At 42.9% G+C, this 18,211-nt stretch overlaps 1 long non-coding RNA gene across 2 annotated transcripts in view; it reads right to left on the bottom strand.

Moving 5' to 3' along the window:
• Positions 1–15,556, bottom strand: part of LOC119627892 (uncharacterized) — a 56,110-nt gene extending 40,554 nt beyond the window's left edge. The window contains exons 1-3 of one of the 2 annotated variants that reach the window (XR_005244089.2): positions 15,112–15,556; positions 10,861–10,993; positions 8,000–9,485 (exon numbers count right to left, since the gene is read on the bottom strand). This is a non-coding gene — a long non-coding RNA (uncharacterized lncRNA). Of the gene's footprint in view, positions 1–7,999; positions 9,486–10,860; positions 10,994–15,111 lie in introns of those variants that run through there. The other variant, XR_012090705.1, reaches the window with a different exon arrangement.
• Between the last annotated feature and the right edge of the window lie 2,655 nt (positions 15,557–18,211).

Raw genomic sequence — 18,211 nt, 5'->3', positions numbered from 1 at the left:
TCTATATATTGTCAATAAGCAAGAACATTGAGAACTTTTCTCTTTCAGTTTTGTCTGAAAATGTCTTTATGTTACCCTATTCTTTAATGATAGTTTGGCCACGTTTAAAATTTTCTCATGGCAGTTCTTTTCCCTCAGCACTTCAAAGATGTTATTGAGTTATTTTCTTCTGCTGTTAGTATTGTCTGCTATCAGTCTGATTAGTGTCACTTCATAAATAATTGATAGCCTTACTCTAGCCTTTTCACTTTTTGTCTTTGGTTTCTTGGCAGTTTCACCATGAGGGTTCAGTTTTGGCTGTGTTAATTCTGCTTGAAACCCACTGCAATTCCTAAAACTAAGGTTTTGTCTTTCACCAATTGTGAAAATTTCACAGCTATGGTCTCTTTCAGTATTGCCTCTTTCATTTCCTCCATTTTCTCCTTCCCCTTCTCTTATCAGGCATGCAATGGAGCACCACATTTTGTCCTCTATTCTGCTTAATATCACTTTCATGGCTTGCATCTCTGTCTATTTCCACTTCATCTTTGATCATTTTTTCAAATCTATTTTCTGCTTGTCGAATTTTCTCTTCAGATTTCTAATCTGCTTTTTTTAAAAAATTTATTTATTATTATTATACTTTAAGTTGTAGGGTACATGTGCATAACGTGCAGGTTTGTTACATATGTATACTTGTGCCATGTTGGTGTGCTGCACCCATCAACTCGTCATTTACATCAGGTATAACTCCCAATGCAATCCCTCCCCCCTCCCCCCTCCCCATGATAGGCCCCGGTGTGTGATGTTCCCCTTCCCGAGTCCAAGTGATCTCATTGTTCAGTTCCCACCTATGAGTGAGAACATGCGGTGTTTGGTTTTCTGTTCTTGTGATAGTTTGCTAAGAATGATGGTTTCCAGCTGCATCCATGTCCCTACAAAGGACACAAACTCATCCTTTTTTATGGCTGCATAGTATTCCATGGTGTATATGTGCCACATTTTCTTAATCCAATCTGTCACTGATGGACATTTGGGTTGATTCCAAGTCTTTGCTATTGTGAATAGTGCTGCAATAAACATACGTGTGCATGTGTCTTTATAGCAGCATAATTTATAATCCTTTGGGTATATACCCAGTAATGGGATGGCTGGGTCATATGGTACATCTAGTTCTAGATCCTTGAGGAATCGCCATACTGTTTTCCATAATGGCTGAACTAGTTTACAATCCCACCAACAGTGTAAAAGTGTTCCTATTTCTCCACATCCTCTAATCTGCTGCTTTACCCGTGCATTGTGGTATTCAGTTCCCAAAGTACTATATGTTACTTCAACAAATATGTTTGTCCTGTTGTTCTGAGGGTGGGAGAGTGTTTTTCCTAATCCATTCTTCCCCTGAGAGTGGGTTCCTTTGGGGAATCCCAACAATGAGTAGAGTCTGTTCCCCTCCCCTGCCTAGCTCAGGATGCAGGCTCATCTCTGATCTCTTCATAGCTGTTAAAATGAAAGTCCTCTGTCATTGCCCTCTCATCCTCCATTTCCTCGTCTCACTGAAGTTTCAGCCACCATTTACCATTTCACTCACAGGGAGAATACCATGTGAAGGTGAAGTCAGTGATTGAGGTGATGCATCCACAAACCAAAGAACACCAAATGTTGCCAGCAAAGCACCAGAAGCCTGGAGAGAGGCATGGAACAAATTCTCTTTCACAGCCTAGCTTAGCTCATCTGTACTACTATAACAAAATGCTGTAGACTGGGTAATTTATAATGAGCAGAAATTTATTTCTCATAGTTCTGGAGGCTAGGAAGTCCAAGATTCAGGTGCCAGTAAACTGTATCTGGTGAGGGGCATGGTCTCTGTTTGCAAGGTGGTGCCATCTTGCTGTATCCTCCTGAGAGGAGAATCACTGTGTCCTCAATTAGAGGAAGGTATGTTCAAAGGGCAGAATATAACTTGACACCTCTTTTCTAAGCATCTTAATCCTATTCATGAGGGAGAAGCCCTCATAACCTAATTACCTCTTAAAGGCTTCACCTCTTACTGCTATGACATTGGCCATTAAGTTTCAACACTTGACTTATTCAAATTATAACATGCCCCTTAGAGGGAACCAACGCTGCTAACAGTGGGTTTCAGGCTTCTAGTCTCCAGAATCATGAGAGAATAAATTTCTGTTGTTCTAAGTCACCCAGTTTGTGAATTGTAATGGCAACTTAGCAAACTAATATAGGTAGGTAGGTAAGTAGGAAGAAAGGTAGATAGGAAGATAGGTGGATAGGTAGGTAGAAGTCACCAGCTTTGACTTGCATTAAATACGGTAAAACCATAGTGGCCACTGGTACCAACAGACATTTTATACAACCTTATTTTCCTTGCTAACACCTGTCTGGTGGTCCAGAGTTCAGTCAGGCCCACTGGACATGCAGTTACAGGCTGGGTGTGGGAGCAGCAGACAATTTCCATTTCCCAAACACTGTTAGAAAATGGTTACTAAAACACCATGGACTAAACTCTCATTAGTTCAGTTATTGGTGAGAGTGAGCATTCAAATGCTGCACTGTGGTATGGCTGATGAACAGAGACAGCCAATATTGACATGGCAATGGGAGAGGAGTGGTTATGAGGATGAAAACTTACTGTTTCCAGGTAGGTCGACTATCATGAAACTTGAGCTTATAAGGCCAGCAGCTTCTGGGTTTGGGAATGCTGCTTTCCTGTTGTTGGGGAATGGGTAGTGTTGGGAGTCCGTATCTTGTCTGTTTTACATAAATCTCTAGGGACTGCTTACAATTTCCAGGCAATTTTGTTGTATCTTCCTTAACCAAAGAACCAACTTGCTGTAGGAAATTAATTAAATAAAAATACTATTGTATCTGTTTTTCATCTTATTAAGCACTGGAATCCCCAACAATGTGGGCTGAAATTGTCCCAAATCTCATTCATTGCTGACTTTTTCTTATTCCAATTTAATTTTGTTTCAGATTCTGAGTTTCTATTCTGTCCCACGGTTATGATGCCCTAGGGCCTGCTGTAGTGTGTGTGTTTTCTGACTTTTTGGCTTGGATGCTTTCAAAGGTTGTACGTCTTTGGCTTATTCTGCTTCAGCATTATTTGTGTAGGATCCGTCACCCTCAGGCACCAAGTCCTGGCCGACCCAGCTGGCCTTGCCCTGTCTTTTATGTAACAATGTGAAAACTGAAGATCCCACTAAGCACCAAGGTAGCATAAACATGAAATTTCAGTGTGGTGCCCAATTGCCTTAGAGTGATTCTTTAGGAGAAATGTAAAGAAATGACTCCATGACCCTTGACCTCCTTACCCACTTCAAGGGTTGAGAGAATAGACGAGGGAGGGTTTGCATGGAGGTTTCTTTGGAGAGACCTGTTGCTGTGAATGCCTTTTTTTTTTTTTTTTTCACATTAAGCCCTGTGAGAGTGGCATACACAGGTGCACTCAGAGAAAGGTAGCATGCAGGCCACTGTATTTAAGAACCACTGCACACTGGGGTTGAGATGGAGCAGGGACGCTTCTTAGGTGCTTGTGGGAACTCCAAGCATGAAAATGAATAAAAATCTTGAGTTTCTTCCGGGGAATTCTGGGCACCTAGCTAGTTCTGAGAAGTAAATGACCAACTTCATAAGCAAGAAGGTAATAGTACCTTAAAACAATAGCCAAGGAAGTTAGAGTTAGCATATGTTTAGCTTTCTATAGAAACTAAGAATAATATCTTAAGATATCTCTCTGAGTTATTTTTCAGAAACCCAGACCCCCACCATCTGGATCTGCCAGTGCATAGACCTTAAATGAGGAGGAACTGAGGAGTGGGCTCTGACCACTGTTCTTTGTTCTAAATTTCTTCCTGAGGAGCCTGGAGTTTATACCCATGAGCCAGAGCTCACAGTCTTCCGTGGATCCTAAATTTTTAGACAAAGCTTTGTCTCCCTAACCAATTACAAATCAGAAAATCTTTGAATCCATCTATGACCTGTGGTCCCATGCTTAGAGAGATCTTGCCTTTTTATTGGAGCCTTTAGCAATGAAAATTCAAAAAAAAAAAACAAAACAAAACAGGTAAACTTGTATATTTTTATGCTAGGTTTGATGAAAAGGTTGTAGGGAAGTATGATTGGACAAAGATGATAAGACCTAATGGTGACAACTTGGGAGATCTTAGCAAATCCTGTCTGCCCAGATTCCTCTTGGCATCTCTGTGTCTTTGAGGGTAAGGATGCTAGTTTCCTTCAGGTATAGGGTAGTGATATGGTTGGCTCTGTGTCCCCACCCAAATCTCACCTAGAATTGTATTCCCATAATTCCCATGTGTTGTGAGAGGGACCTGGTGGGAGATAATTGAATCATGGAGGCAGTTTCTCCCATGCTGTTCTTGCAGTAATGAATAAGTCTCATGAGATCTGATGGTTTTCTCAGGGGTTTCCACTTTTGCATCTTCCTCATTCTCTTTGCCCACTGCCATCCATGTAAGAAAGGACTTGCTGCTGCTTGCCTTCCGCCATAATTGTGAGGTTTTCCCAGCCATGTGGAACTGTAAGTCCAATTAAACCTCTTTCTTTTGTAAATTGCCCAGTTTTGGGTATGTCTTTATTAGCAATGTGAAAATGGACTAATATAGTAAATTAGTACCAGAAGTGTGGTGCTGTTGCTGAAAAGATACTTGAAAAAGTAGAAATAACTTTAGAACTGGGTAACAGGCAGAGATTAGAACAGTTTGGAGGGCTCAGAAGAAGACAAGAAAATGTGGGAAAGTTTTGAACTTCCTAGAAACTTGTTGAATGCCTTTGACAGAAATGCTGATAGTAATATGAACAACAAGGTCCAGGCTGAGGTAGTCTCAGATGGAAATGAGGACCTTATTGGGAACTGCAGCAAAGGAGACTCTTGTTACGTTTTAGCAAAGAGACTGGCAGCATTTTTGCCCCTGCCGTAGAGATTTGTGGAACTTTGTACTTGAGAGAGATGATTTAGGGTATCTGGCAAAAGAAATTTCTAAGCAGCAAAACATTCGAGAGGTGACTTGGGTGCTGTCAATAGCATTCAGTTTTAAAAGGGAAACAGAGCATAAAGGTTTAAAAAATTTGAAGCCTGATAACATGATAGAAAAGAAAATCTCATTTTCTGAGGAGAAATTTAAGCCAGCTGCAGAAATTTGCATATGAGTAGGCAAATGTTAATCACCAAGGCAATGGGGAAAATGTCTCCAGGGCATGTCAGAGGTCTTCATGGCAGCCCCTCTCATCACAGATCTGGAGGCCTAGGACTGACACCGGTGTCAGTCCTAGACCTGACTGTGGTTTTGCGGGCCTGACCCAGGATCCCCGAGCTGTGTGCAGCCTAGGAACTTGGTGCCCTGCATCTCAGCCATTCCAGCTGTGGCTGAAAGGGGCCAGTGTAGAGTTCAGGCTGTGGTTTCAGATGGTGCAAGCCCCAAACCTTGGCAGCTTCCAGGTAGTGTTGAGCCTGCCAGTGAATAGAAGTCAAGAATTGAGGTTTGGGAACCTCTAGAGCCTAGATTTCAGATGTATGGAAATGCCTGGATGCTCAGGTGTAAGTTTGCTGCAGGGGTGGGGCTCTCATGGAGAACCTCAGCTAGGGCAGTGCAGAAGGGAAATGTGGGGCCAGAGCACTCACACAGAGTGCCTACTGGGGCACCACCTAGTGGAGCTGTGAGGAGAGGGACACCATCCTCCAGACCCCAGAATGATAACGGTAGATCCACCAACATCTTCCTTTGGAGGGGGAGATGTGCTCGGATTTTTTTGAATTCCAGCTTTTCTGCCCTGCTTTTTCCCCATCTTTGTGGTTTTATCTGCCTTTGGTCTTTGATGCTGGTGACGTACTGATGGGGTTTTGGTGTGGGCGTCCTTTCTGTTTGTTAGTTTTCCTTCTAACAGTCAGGACCCTCAGCTGTAGGTCTGTTGGAGATTGCTTGAGGTCCCCTCCAGACCCTGTTTGCCTGGGTATCAGCAACAGAGGCTGCAGAAGATAGAATATTGCTGAACAGTGAGTGCTGCTGTCTGATTCTTGCTCTGGAACCTTTGTCTCAGGGGTGTACCCCACCGTGTGAGGTGTGAGGTGTCGGTCTGCCCCTAGGAGGGGATGTCTCCCAGTTAGGCTACTCAGGGGTCAGGGACCCACTCGAGCAGGCAGTCTGTCCATTCTCAGATCTCAGCCTCCATGTTGGGAGATCCACTGCTCTCTTCAAAGCTGTCAGACAGCTGTCACACTCCACCCAGAGGTGGAGTCTACAGAGACAGGCAGGCCTCCTTGAGCTGCGGTGGGCTCCACCCAGTTCGAGCTTCCCTGGAGGCTTTGTTTACCTACTTATGTCTCAGCAATGGCGGGCGCCCCTCCCCCAGCCTCCCTGCTGCCTTTCAGTTAGATCTCAGACTGCTGTGCTAGCAATGAGGGAGACTCCGTGGGTGTGGAGCCCTCTGGGCCAGGTGTGGGATATAATCTCCTGATGTGCTGTTTGCTAAGACCCTTGGTAAAGCGCAGTATTAGGGTGGGAGTTACCCGATTTTCCAGGTGTTGTGTGTCTCAGTTTCCCTTGGCTAAGAAAAGGGATTCCCTTCCCCCTTGTGCTTCCCAGGTGAGGCGATGCCTCGCCCTGCTTCAGCTCTCACTGGTTGGGTTGCACCAGCTGACCAGCACCGATTGTCCAGCACTCCCCAGTGAGATGAACCTGGTACCTCAGTTGAAAATGCAGAAATCACCCATCTTCTGTGTCACTCGCACTGGGAGCTGGAGGCTGGAGCTGTTCCTATTCGGCCATCTTGCTCCCGACCCCCTGCTCCCACCAACATCTTACACTGTGCACCTGGAAAAGCCACAGACACTCAATATCAGCCCATTAAAGCAGCCAGGAGGGAGGTTGTACCCTGTAAAGCCACAGGGTGGAGCTGCCCAAGGCCATGGGAACCCACCTCTTGCATCCGCATGACCTGGATGTGACACATGGCATCAAAGGAGATTATTTTGGAACTTTAAGATTTGACTGCCATGCTGGATTTTGGACTTGCATGGACCCTGTAGCCCCTTTGTTTTGGCCAATTTCTCCCACGTGGAATGGTATTTACCCAATGTCTGTACCCCCATTGTATCTAGGAAATAACTATCTTGCTTTTGATTTTACAGGGTCATAGGCAGAAGGGACTTGACTTGTCTCAGATGAGAGTTTGGACTGTGGACATTTGAGTTAATGCTGAAATAAGTTAAGACTTTGGGGGACTATTGGGAAGGCATGATTGGTTTTGAACTGTGAGGACATAAGATTTGGCAGGGGCCAGGGGTGGAATGATATGGTTTGGCCCTGTATCCCCACCCAAATCTCATCTTGAATTGTACTCCCATAATTCCCACATGTGAGAAGGACCCAGTGGGAGATAATTGAATCATAGGGGCAGTTTCCCCCATACTGTTTTCGTGGTAGTGCATAAGTCTTGAGATCTGATGGTTTTATCAGGGGTTTCCACTTTTGTGTCTTTCTCATTCTCTTTGTCTGCTGCCATCCATGTAAGATGTGACTTGCTCCTCCTTGCCTTCTGCCATGATTGTGAGGCTTCCCCAGCCACATGGAACTTTAAGTCCAGTTAAATCTCTTTCTTTCATAAATTGCCCAGTCTTGGGTATGCCTTTATTAGCAGTGTGAAAATGGACTAATACAGGTAGGCACATCTCACATGAGGTTTTTATGGCTTACTTGAGAGGAAGGTCAGAAAACTGTTTTATGACCTTCTTTAGGGGAAGGGGGAAGGGAAAGGTCATAGAATGATCTTCCTGCGTTTTCCTATTTTTTCAAATGCCAACGTGCCATATTTTATGCTTGTGTGTCCTGAAACCCATCATGACCTTAAAGAAACAGTCAACCTGTTTCATCAAGAGATAAGGTGAGGTATGTTCATCAAATATAAGGTGAGCATATTCTCAAACTACTTCTTACTAAAAGGAAAATGACTTTATAGTCAAGCCTTGACAACAATTTTTATGATAGGGCATTCTCTTTATTGTTTTATTTGTTTCAAAAAGACAATTTGTGAGGGTAGGCAAGTTTATGCTGTGATAACAAATTAATCTCAAAGTTGCTCTGCTTTAATATAACTTATTTCTTACTCACACTACATGTCCCTCATGGGTTGGCAGACTGCAGTTCCATAGGGGAATCTAGGACAATAGAGGCTGCACCATCTTGTAACTGCACCAAGTGGAATATATGCCAATGATACGAGAAACTTGTATGTGGACTTTTCCCTACCTTAGCTAGGAAGAGATACAATCATTGACTCCCAAGTTTTATTGATTAAAACTCCTCACTGAACCTCATCTAATTGCAAGGGAGCTGGGCGCGGTGACTCACACATGTAATCCCTGCAGTTTGGGAGGCCTAGTTGAGCAGATGGCTTGAGCCCAGGAGTTTGAGACCAGCCTTGGCAACATGGTGAAACCCTGTCTCTACAAAAAGACACAAATTAGTTGGGCATGGTGGTGCATGCCTATAGTCCCAGCTACTTGGGAGGTTGAGGCAGAAGGATCACCTGAGCCCAGGGAGGTCAAGATGGCAGTGAGCTGTGATCACACCACTACACTCCAGCTTGGGCAACAGAGTGAGACCCTGTCTCAAAGAAAAAAGTGCAAGGGGGCTGGGAAGTGTAGGAAAAGAAATGTATTTGTTGAGCATTATACTCTCTGCCACAACACATTAGCCCAATATCACCTCAGTTAATATTAATTTGTAACACGTAATACTGATCAGCTGACAGAATTGTTTTTAAAAAGGGAAAATAATATATTTTACACAAATTTAGTTAGATACTTTTGTAAACAAAAGTTTTAAAGATGACTTAAAAAGCGATAAAATGAATGGTTACATTTATTTTCAACCATACACTGAGGATAAATTTTAAAATCGCTTTCTTAATGTTATACAAAGAGGTACTTTTGAGATCTGAGATAAAATATCCATTGACAGCATCATACATAGATAGATTCAGAAGGATATCTCTCTTCCAACAACTAAGGCAGAAGTGAAAGTGTTGTACTTTAGAAAATATGAGCCTAGAGAAAAAGCACCCTTCTAAATTAACTTCATTCTATATATTTTTTATAAAGCAAATTAATTATAAGTACATACGTGTAATTATAAGTACACAGATGACTACTTTACCAATAATCCTAAAGTTCATAAATGGAAGTTATCCTTAAGAAACTTTTTAAACTCTTTGCATAAGACAAAAGGTAAATATTGCCTTGAATTTGTGCTTGCATGGTTTATAAAATGAATGAAAGAGACTATAAAGGAGACTTCTAACAAATTGATTTCAGGTAACAGCAATATGTATTTAAGCATTCTAGAATCTGCTTAAGTTTACCTGAAAAAAGTAAGGTTATGAGATGAGCTTGTATTCTGAACCACACAATCTCGTATTGCCTGTACAGTGTCTTGAATTTTTGCTCCTGCTGCACTTTAGATTGCCAAGTCCTGCCCCTGTAAAATGATTATAAACACATGGGCAGGAGTCAGGCTTCATCTAATTCAATTGTCTTTTAACCCCCAGGAGCCCTAGCCCTAGCACTGTCCTGAGTGTCAAAGAAGCCCTGTTCTATTAACATTTCTGAGGTATTTGCAGTGGTTGCTACTGACAATTTGATAAAAGCAGCAGCCTGTGCAGCCTCAGCCATTTTGGATAACGAATAAATTCCTAAATAGGTAGTCAAATTGATTGCTCATTAATTTAAAAATGCCACAGTGGCACATATTTTTATTATCCTTCTTTTCTCCCTTCTTATCTCACATTTATCTTCACATATATCATGCATTTTAAATATTTGCCCTCCTGAGTAACTTTTCTTAAAAGTCGGAAAGAAGTGAATATTTTCAATGATGACTTAGCAAGTTTTTGTTTTAATTGTGAGTTACAGAAAAAGATCCAAGTATGTTTTAAAATAAAAGTAAAACCGTGTGATTTCTCTGTCTAAGCAAGATAAATCACATTTGATGCAAGTCATCCTGTTCACATGAACAAAAAGCCCCCTTTTTATTTATCAATTTTTAAAATTTACCAACAAATCTATGCTTGTTTCATTTGAATAATTTGAAAGCATCTAAATGTCACTGGTAGAGAGTTGGGACTGCAAGTTGTCCAGGTTCTTGGCATTTTGAACAAAGAATTGGACAAAACACTCAGCAAAGCAGAGAAAGAATGAAGCAACAAAAGAACCAAAGCAGGGATTTATTGAAAAGAAAAGTACACTCCACAGTGTGGGAGCAGGCCCAAGCAGTGGCTCAAGGGCCTGGATACAGAATCTTCTTGGATTCTGTATCCAAGAAGAAACTTTTGGAAACCCCCAAAAGTTTCCCATTGACCACTTCATGCTCATCTCATGTAAATGAAGTGGTAGCCTGCAATCAGTCTGATTGGTTGCAGAAAGCAGGTAAACAGAGGCTGAAGTAAAGTTACAAAGGTCACATTCTTGTGCAAACATCTGATTGGTTGCAAACACCAACCAAGCACAGGCTAGGGTAAAGTTACACGGTTATACTTCATTGCAAATGAAGACTCGGCCCACAATCAGTCTTATTGGTTGCAGCCAGCCAGTTTCCCAACTGCAGTGCAGAAAAGGTCAAAGGGAGTAGCCTCTGGTCCTTTTGTTCCTTAAGCATGGAAAGTTAGTGTTTTCCTTTCAATTTAGTTCTAGGAAGTCCGCGTTAAACAGCCTTAAGTTCCCTGCCTCCAGACCCTATTATCCTGCCTCATCATCCCCTTGAGAGACATGATCCCCATAAATCTTTATGGGAGACAGAGGGACTGAAGGTCTTTCTTCTGTAACTGCTTGATTTTGACTTGGGGCATAGTCCCTACCTGTTGGAGATTCCAGAACTCTCACTCCACTCTGTCGCGTGGAGACAGGGTGCTTCTTGATGGCGGGGGACGGTGCCTTCACCTGGAGCTGGCTGGAAGCCTTGTCGCATGATTATCTGAAGCTTGATGATCTCTAGGCAAAAGGAAATGAATTCGGTTAAAAGATTTAATGGGAATTTCAGGAGTGGATGCCTATGCTGTCAGGAATGTTTGTTATAGAAATAAAAATTCTGCTTAATTACTATAAGGGAAGTGATTCCATCCATTTGGAAGAAGGCAATTACACTGCAAAAATAAAAAATGGCTACTATTATCCAGCCCACAGTAACGATGCAACAAAGACACCAAGGAAAGTTGGTGGGCATTTACTTATCTTTTGGCTGTCTTCTAAACAGGTACTTCAGGTCTTCCACAGGTTCACAGGTTTAGTGGCTGTTGGGAACTTCATGTTCCTGATCTGGGGTTTCTGGTATCACTGGCTTGATCCTTGAAAGATGTATCCAACTATCTAATCCTACTACTTCTACCACAGAAGGCACGGCCAGTGTTACTGAAAATGGTCCCTTCCATTTGAGTTGTAATTGTTGAGCAGGTGATTCCTCCTTCCATGTTTTAACAAGTACCTCATCTCCTGGCCTGATATCGGGCTGCTGGTTAGTTCCCAGTGTGGGGAGCCTTTGACCTCCAAACTTTTGTAAAAGCTGTTGAAATTGTCCTAGGTTGACTAGGTATTTTACTAAACCTACTGTTTCCGGGTCAGTAATTAAATCAGTAGTTAAGAATGGCCTTCTATATAACATTTTGAATGTGCTTATATTAATTTTTGCTCTAGGGTTATTATGGATCCTTAAGAGGGCTATGAGCAGTAAGGTGACCCAAGTTTCTGATGTTTCCTGACATAGTGTAGCTAATGCTCATTTTAGAGCTTGGTTAGCCCTTTCTACTTTCCTGAAGGATTGATGTCTCCATGCTGAATGTAAATAGTATTTTATTCCGAGAGCCTTAGCAACCCCTTGAGTTATCTGGGAGATAAATGATGGGCCATTATCACTTTGGAGGCTCTGAGGTGACCCAAACCAGGGGATTACTTCTTTTAAGAGAAACTTTATAACCTCATTAGTCTTCTCTGTTCTGGGAGGATAAGCTTTGACCCAACCAGTAAAGGTATCTATTAGCACTAACAAAAACTTGTGTCCTCTGTCAGCTGGCATATGTGTGAAGTCTAATTGCCAGTCTTCTGCTAGAAGACTATCTGCTAGATAAGTTCCTCTTCTCTGCACTGGTTCTATTAGAGGAGACATTTTGTTTCCTGGGTTAAGTGCACATAGTCAGCAGGCTTGGCAGACCTGCTTAGCCACTGAAGCTAGGTTAGACCTGGTAAAGAGCTTATTTACCATGGCCAGAGTTGCATCCCTCCCCACATGGAAAGAGGCATGCAGGACTTTTCTAACTTTCCACTGGGCTGTCAGAGGGACATATGTTTTTGACCCCATATACCACCAGGATCCTTGGTTTTATCCCCTTGGTTCCTTTATTAGTTGTTCTTTCTGTAGTGCTACTCAGGTTCTATTGGGGAATCATAGAAAGGGAACGCTGCTAGGATCTGTTGGGATTGCACTCTGAAGGCTGTGGCTTTGTCTTCTCTGTCAGCCTTGCTGTTCCCTTGTGCTATAGGGGTTAAGTTGCTTTGATGCTCCCTACGATGAATTATAGCCACGGGCTTTGGCAGATGCATTGCTTCTAATAGCTGAAGAATTTCAAGCCTATGCTTTATAAGGGAGTGTTTGCTAGTTAGTAGTCCCCTTTCCAGATTGCAGCATAAGCATGAACCACAAGGAATGCGTATTTAGAATCTGTATAGATGTTAAGCTTTTTTCTTTGTCCCAACATTAATGCTCAAGTGAGAGCAATGATTTCAGCCTCTGTGCTGATGTGCCAGGGGGCAGTGGCTGGGCTTCGATAATTGTGTTATGATTTAGTACTGCATATCCAGCTCAGTGCCCCCCATTTGATACAAAACTATTTCCACCTGTGAACCAGTCATCCTCAGCGTCTGGAAGAGGCTGGTCTTTTAGATCAGGCCAGCTAACACGTGTGTGCAATGACCTGCTCAAAGGAATGATCAGATACTGGGGCTATGGGCAGCAATGCAGCTGGATTCAGAGTGTTACAGGCTTTAAGGATTACGTCTGGATTGTCTAGGAGCATGGTCTGGTATTTGGTTAACCTTTCCCCCATCATCCAGATGTGTCCCTTTATCTATAAGACTGATTTTACCTGATGGGGTATTAGAACTTCCAGTGGTTGGCCCAGGGTGATTTCAGTGGCTTCCTCCATTAACATAGCAGTGGCTGCTATTTCCTGCAGGCAACTTGGCCACCCCGAGGCCACTCTATCCAGCTTCTTTAAAAGTAGGCAATTGTTCTGGGTTCTGAACCTAATTTCTGGTCTAGCACTGCCACAGCTATGCCCCCTTCTCTGTTACATACAAGAAGGGCTTAGTTAGGTCTGGGATGCCAAGAGCGGAAGCTGGGTGAGAGCCTGTCTTAACTTGGCAAAGGCTTCTCTCATTTTCAAGATCCATTCCATTAGCTCATTTTCAGATCTCCTCATTGCTTCATACAGGGGCTTTGCTATGATCCCCAAATTTGGTGCCCATATTCTGTAAAACCTGGCCATTCCCCCAAAAAGAATTAAGCTACTGCTTGGTGTGGGGGCGCCCCCAGATCACATATGGCTTGCACTCGTTCTGGGGATATTTGCTGGGCTCCAGGTGTTAAGACATACCCTAAATATTGGACCCATTGGAGGGTAGTCTGCATGTTCTTTTTGGACACTTTGTATACGCTGTCCACCACGAAATTCAAAGCTTTTATAGTATTTTGGTCAGAAACCTCCTGGGTTGGGCTATACACAAGAAGGCCATCCACATACTGAAATATACTCCCGTTCCCCAATTGCAGGTCCCTCAGATCCCTGTCTAAGGCCTAGGCAAAAAAATGGGGCCTATCCCGAAAACCTTGAAGGAGGCCTGTCCAAGTGTATTATTGTTTTTTTCCTGGTACTAGGATTTTCCTGTTCAAAGGCAAAAAGGTATTGGGACTCTGGGGCCAGAGAAATAGAGAAAAAGCGTCTTTTAGGTCTAGAACTGAGAACCATTTTGCATCCCCTGGCACCCGAGCCAGGAGGGTATATGGATCTGCCACTAATGGGTGGATAGTGGTGACAGCCTGATTAATTACTCTGAGGCCCTGTACTAACCAGTATTCCCTCGAAGTCTTTTTTTTTTTGTCTTTTTTTTTTTTTTTTTCCTTTTTGTGGAGAACAGGGTCTCGCTATATTACCCAGGCAGGTCTCGAACTCCTGGGCTCAAGCTATCCTCCCGCCTCTGCCTCCCTGAGAGCTGGGATTACAGGCGTGAGCCACCGCGCCCGGCCCCTCGAAGTCTTTAGAACAGATAAGATGGGGATATTGCAGGGAGAATTACAGATTTAGAGCAGATAAGATGAGGATATTGCAGGGGATTTTAAGAGCCCATAGGTAAGTATTACCTCAACTATGGGTGCTAGGCCTTTTCTTGCTTCCTGCCTAATAGGGTATTGTTTTATATTGGGAAAATAGTTGGGATCTTTAAGCTGTATTTTGACTGGCACTGCTGTTCTATCCTTCCCCAGTTTTCCAGTATACCATGTCAGCAGGTTAACCTGTTCATTAATGTGGTCTAGGACATTGTTCAAGCAGGGAATCAGGTGGAATAGGTGGAGGGTTGTCTACAGTGGAATCAGGTGGAATAGACTGAGAGTTGCCCACAGTGGTCTAGAAAAGAGACTTTGAAAAGTGGAGGGCTCACTAGGTGACCCAAATTTTACCTGGAGCATTCCCCTGGAAAAAATACGGGCCCAGACTAGGGTCCCTGGGGGCATCCCCCCTTTAGGGCCCTGGCTGAGTCTGTTGGATGTTGCCAACCTTAGATGGGTGCCAGCACTGCTTTGGAATGGTTCTCTCCACCACTGAGGACTTACTGTGAACTTTTCTTGAGGTTTTTCTATCCTACTTAAAGCAACTTTTTGACTCTTTCAACTTAGGCAATAATAATCCCCACCCGCCATGCATCACACACACCACCTACCACATGCCCAGGCCATCTGACTTGTATAACCTTTTTGCATAGCTAGGTGGGTTTTCTGTCCTTAGCCAGTTGTGTGGGGGAAGGGAAGAATTTAGCATAAGAAAAGAAGGGGTTTAAGTTACCTGAAACGTGTGTGAATTCGCCCTGGATGAGCTGCTGCAGCCAACTGTGTCACACGTAGGGTTCCAGGAGTATAACCAGAAAGGACAGAAAAGAGTCTTTTCCCTTTCCAGGCAAGGCATACATCCCTGTTTGCTTCTTGGCCTTCAGAGCACACCAGAGAGCGGCCCCAGTCAGTTTCCCTCAATTACCAGGAGCTACTAGGAAACCATCGCTGAAAGACTGAAAAAGGAGAAAAGGAAAAGAAAAAAAAAAAAAAAACCTCAGAAAAAGGGAAAAAAATATAGGACTCAGAAAAACGAAAACAGGAAAAAGGACTCAGGTCCCTCACTTGAACTGGGCAGTGGCAGTCAGGCACTTCCACGTGGAAACCTTTCAGTTCACCAGAGAGTGGCCCTGGGCAGAAACTTGCATGAAGTCTCCATGCTTAGGTGGTGTCCACCTAGGGCACTGAGTTGGAAAGGAAGAGAGAGAGAAAGATTTAAAAGAGGAAAGGAAAAAAATCCCAAACTTTGGGCCTACCTTTCCTCCTGGCTGGCTTGCCAAGATATGTCCCTGGTAGAGGGTTGTGACTGCAAGTTGTGCAGGTTCTTGGCATTTTGAACAAAGAATTGGGCAAAATGCCCAGCAAAGCCAAGAAAGAATAAGGCAACAAAAGAAACAAAGCAGGGATTTATTGAAAACGGAAGTACACTCCACAGTGTGGGAACGGGCCAGAGAAGCAGCTCAAGGGTCCGGATACAGAATCTTCTTGGGTCCAAATACCCCCTAGAAGTTTCCCATTGGCCACTTCATGCTCACCTCATGTAAATCAAGTGCTAGGTAGCCTGCAACCAAGCAAATCTGATTGGTTGCAGAAAGCAGCCAACTGGAGGCTGAAGTGGTTACACATGTCACACTCTTGTGCAAACCAATTGGTTTTTGCAACCAGTCAGAAGCTAGGGTGAAGTTACAAAGTTATACTTCTATGCAAATGAAGACTCGGCCTGCAATCAGTCTGATTGGTTGTGGACAGAAACCATTCAGAGACTGGAGTGAAGTTACAAAGTTGCACACGAATACTTAACCCACAATCAGTTTGATTTGTCACCAACAGCCAATTTCCCATCTGCAGTGCAGAAAAGGGGAGGAGTTTGCAAAGGGGGTAGCCTCTGTTCCTTTTGTTACTCAGGCGTGGAAAGTTAGGTTTTCCTTTCAATTTGGTTAAAGGAAGTCAGTGTGAAACAGCCTTAGGTTACTTGCCTCCAGATCCTATCCTCCTGCCTTATAAGGATGACCTTAAAAGAAAGAGACAGAGGGCCGGCTGCAGTGGCTCATACCCATAATCCCAGCACTTTGAAAGGCCAGGGAGAGAGGATTGCTTGAACTCAGGCATTGGAGACTAGCCTGGGCAACATAGTGAGACCTCGTCTCTACTGAAAAACCAAAAACATTAGTTGGGCATGGTGGTGCATGCCTGTGGTGGGAAGATTGCTTGAGCCCAGAAGATTGAGGTTATAGTGAGGGATGGTCATACCACTGCACTCCAGCCAGGGGGACAGAGTGAGACCCTGTCTCAGGAAGAAAAAAAAAAAAGCGAAAGAGAATACTGTTTAATTAACAAATACCACATGCGCTCAATGCTGATATAAATTCTATATAGTAATCTGTGGATTTTCCCCCATGTTTACTTAATGAGGGTAAGATAATTTTGAGAGAATTTTGGATATTAGAAAATGCATTCAGAAATAGGAAATGCAACACCACACAGTCCTTTCTGCCTATATACATGTTCACGACTCCAGTAACAGTTTTAAAAAGAGAAGGAAATTAGTCCTTCCAGAGAATTCCTTGGTTCCACATGCCCGGGATGAGGGATCATACAAAAATAGAAAGAATCTGGTGTGAAAATAGGCCACACCAGGGCTCTAATCCCAATTACATCACTAACCCTATAACTTTGGACAATTACTCAACCTGTTTAAGCTGCATGTTCATCTGAAACCTAGGAATAGGGTTACCAGACAAAATATAGGACATCCATTTAAATTTGAATTTCACTAAAACAATCAATAATTTTTCAGTATGAAGTATGTCCCATGCACTACTAGCAAAGCACATAGAAGAATGCAACAGTATACAATAACTTTTTCTCTGAAATTCAAATTTAACTGGTCATGTTGTATTTTTATTCATTGTATCTGGCAACTCTATGAAGGAATAATAATTCTCACTCTAGCCTTTAGGTGGGGACTTGATAAGTCAGTTTTCTAGAGACTGTACTAAAAGGCTTTGCAATTATTTTCAATCTCATTTAGTATTGAAACAAGTCCAGTGAAGAATGGAAAATTATTGTCTTCATTTTCCAGATTAGCAAAAAGGTTAAAATTCAGAAATTTGTCCAAAGTTACATAGTCATAATGGCAGAGCGAAGATTCAAGGGGGAGCTGTTTAACACCAAGGCCTGGAAGCTTTACTCTGTGAGAGTGGTTCTCAAACTTCAGCATGTTTCAGAGTCATCAGGAGAGTCTCTTAAAACACAGATTACTAGGCCCAGCCCACAGGTTTCTGGTTCAAATGATCTAGAATAGGGCTCCATAATTCACATTTTTCAAACATTCCAGGTGTTATTGAGGCTGCTGGTTTAGGGACTAGTTTGAGAACTGCTGTCTGTTGTCCTGTGGTGTGCCATCAGTGCCAGTGCTTGGTACTTGTAAGTGACAGCTTCATGATGCCACTCATCATGAGCCATCAAAGAAATCATGCCCATTTAGCACTTATTGGCTTTTAAAACATTGTTATGAAGCAGAAGGTAGTAATGAAAATATGCAGCCCCACAAGTAGTACTCCAAAATCCCTGATCTTTTTAAGGCTGTGAATGCCTTTCCTGCTTCCTCTTCTGACTTTGGAGAACTTCTCTCTAGTATTGTCCTTGAAAGAAGCACCATTCCCCAGAGATAACCAGTAATTGGAAGAAACACCACTTGGAAGTCATCAACACACAATTTTATTTAGTCCCTCTCTGTTTCTTGAAAATGTATTCAATGGGGAAATTTTTTCTCTGTCCCCTCAATAAAGATTTGGGCAAACTCATGACTTTTCTTCTCTTTTAGCTAACAGACA

This window comes from Chlorocebus sabaeus, chromosome 23 (genome assembly GCF_047675955.1).
Source record: "Chlorocebus sabaeus isolate Y175 chromosome 23, mChlSab1.0.hap1, whole genome shotgun sequence".
Classification (NCBI taxonomy): Eukaryota; Metazoa; Chordata; class Mammalia; order Primates; family Cercopithecidae; genus Chlorocebus; species Chlorocebus sabaeus.
Note: the sequence above shows the minus strand (reverse complement) of the source record. Positions and strands in the feature narration are given on the sequence as shown.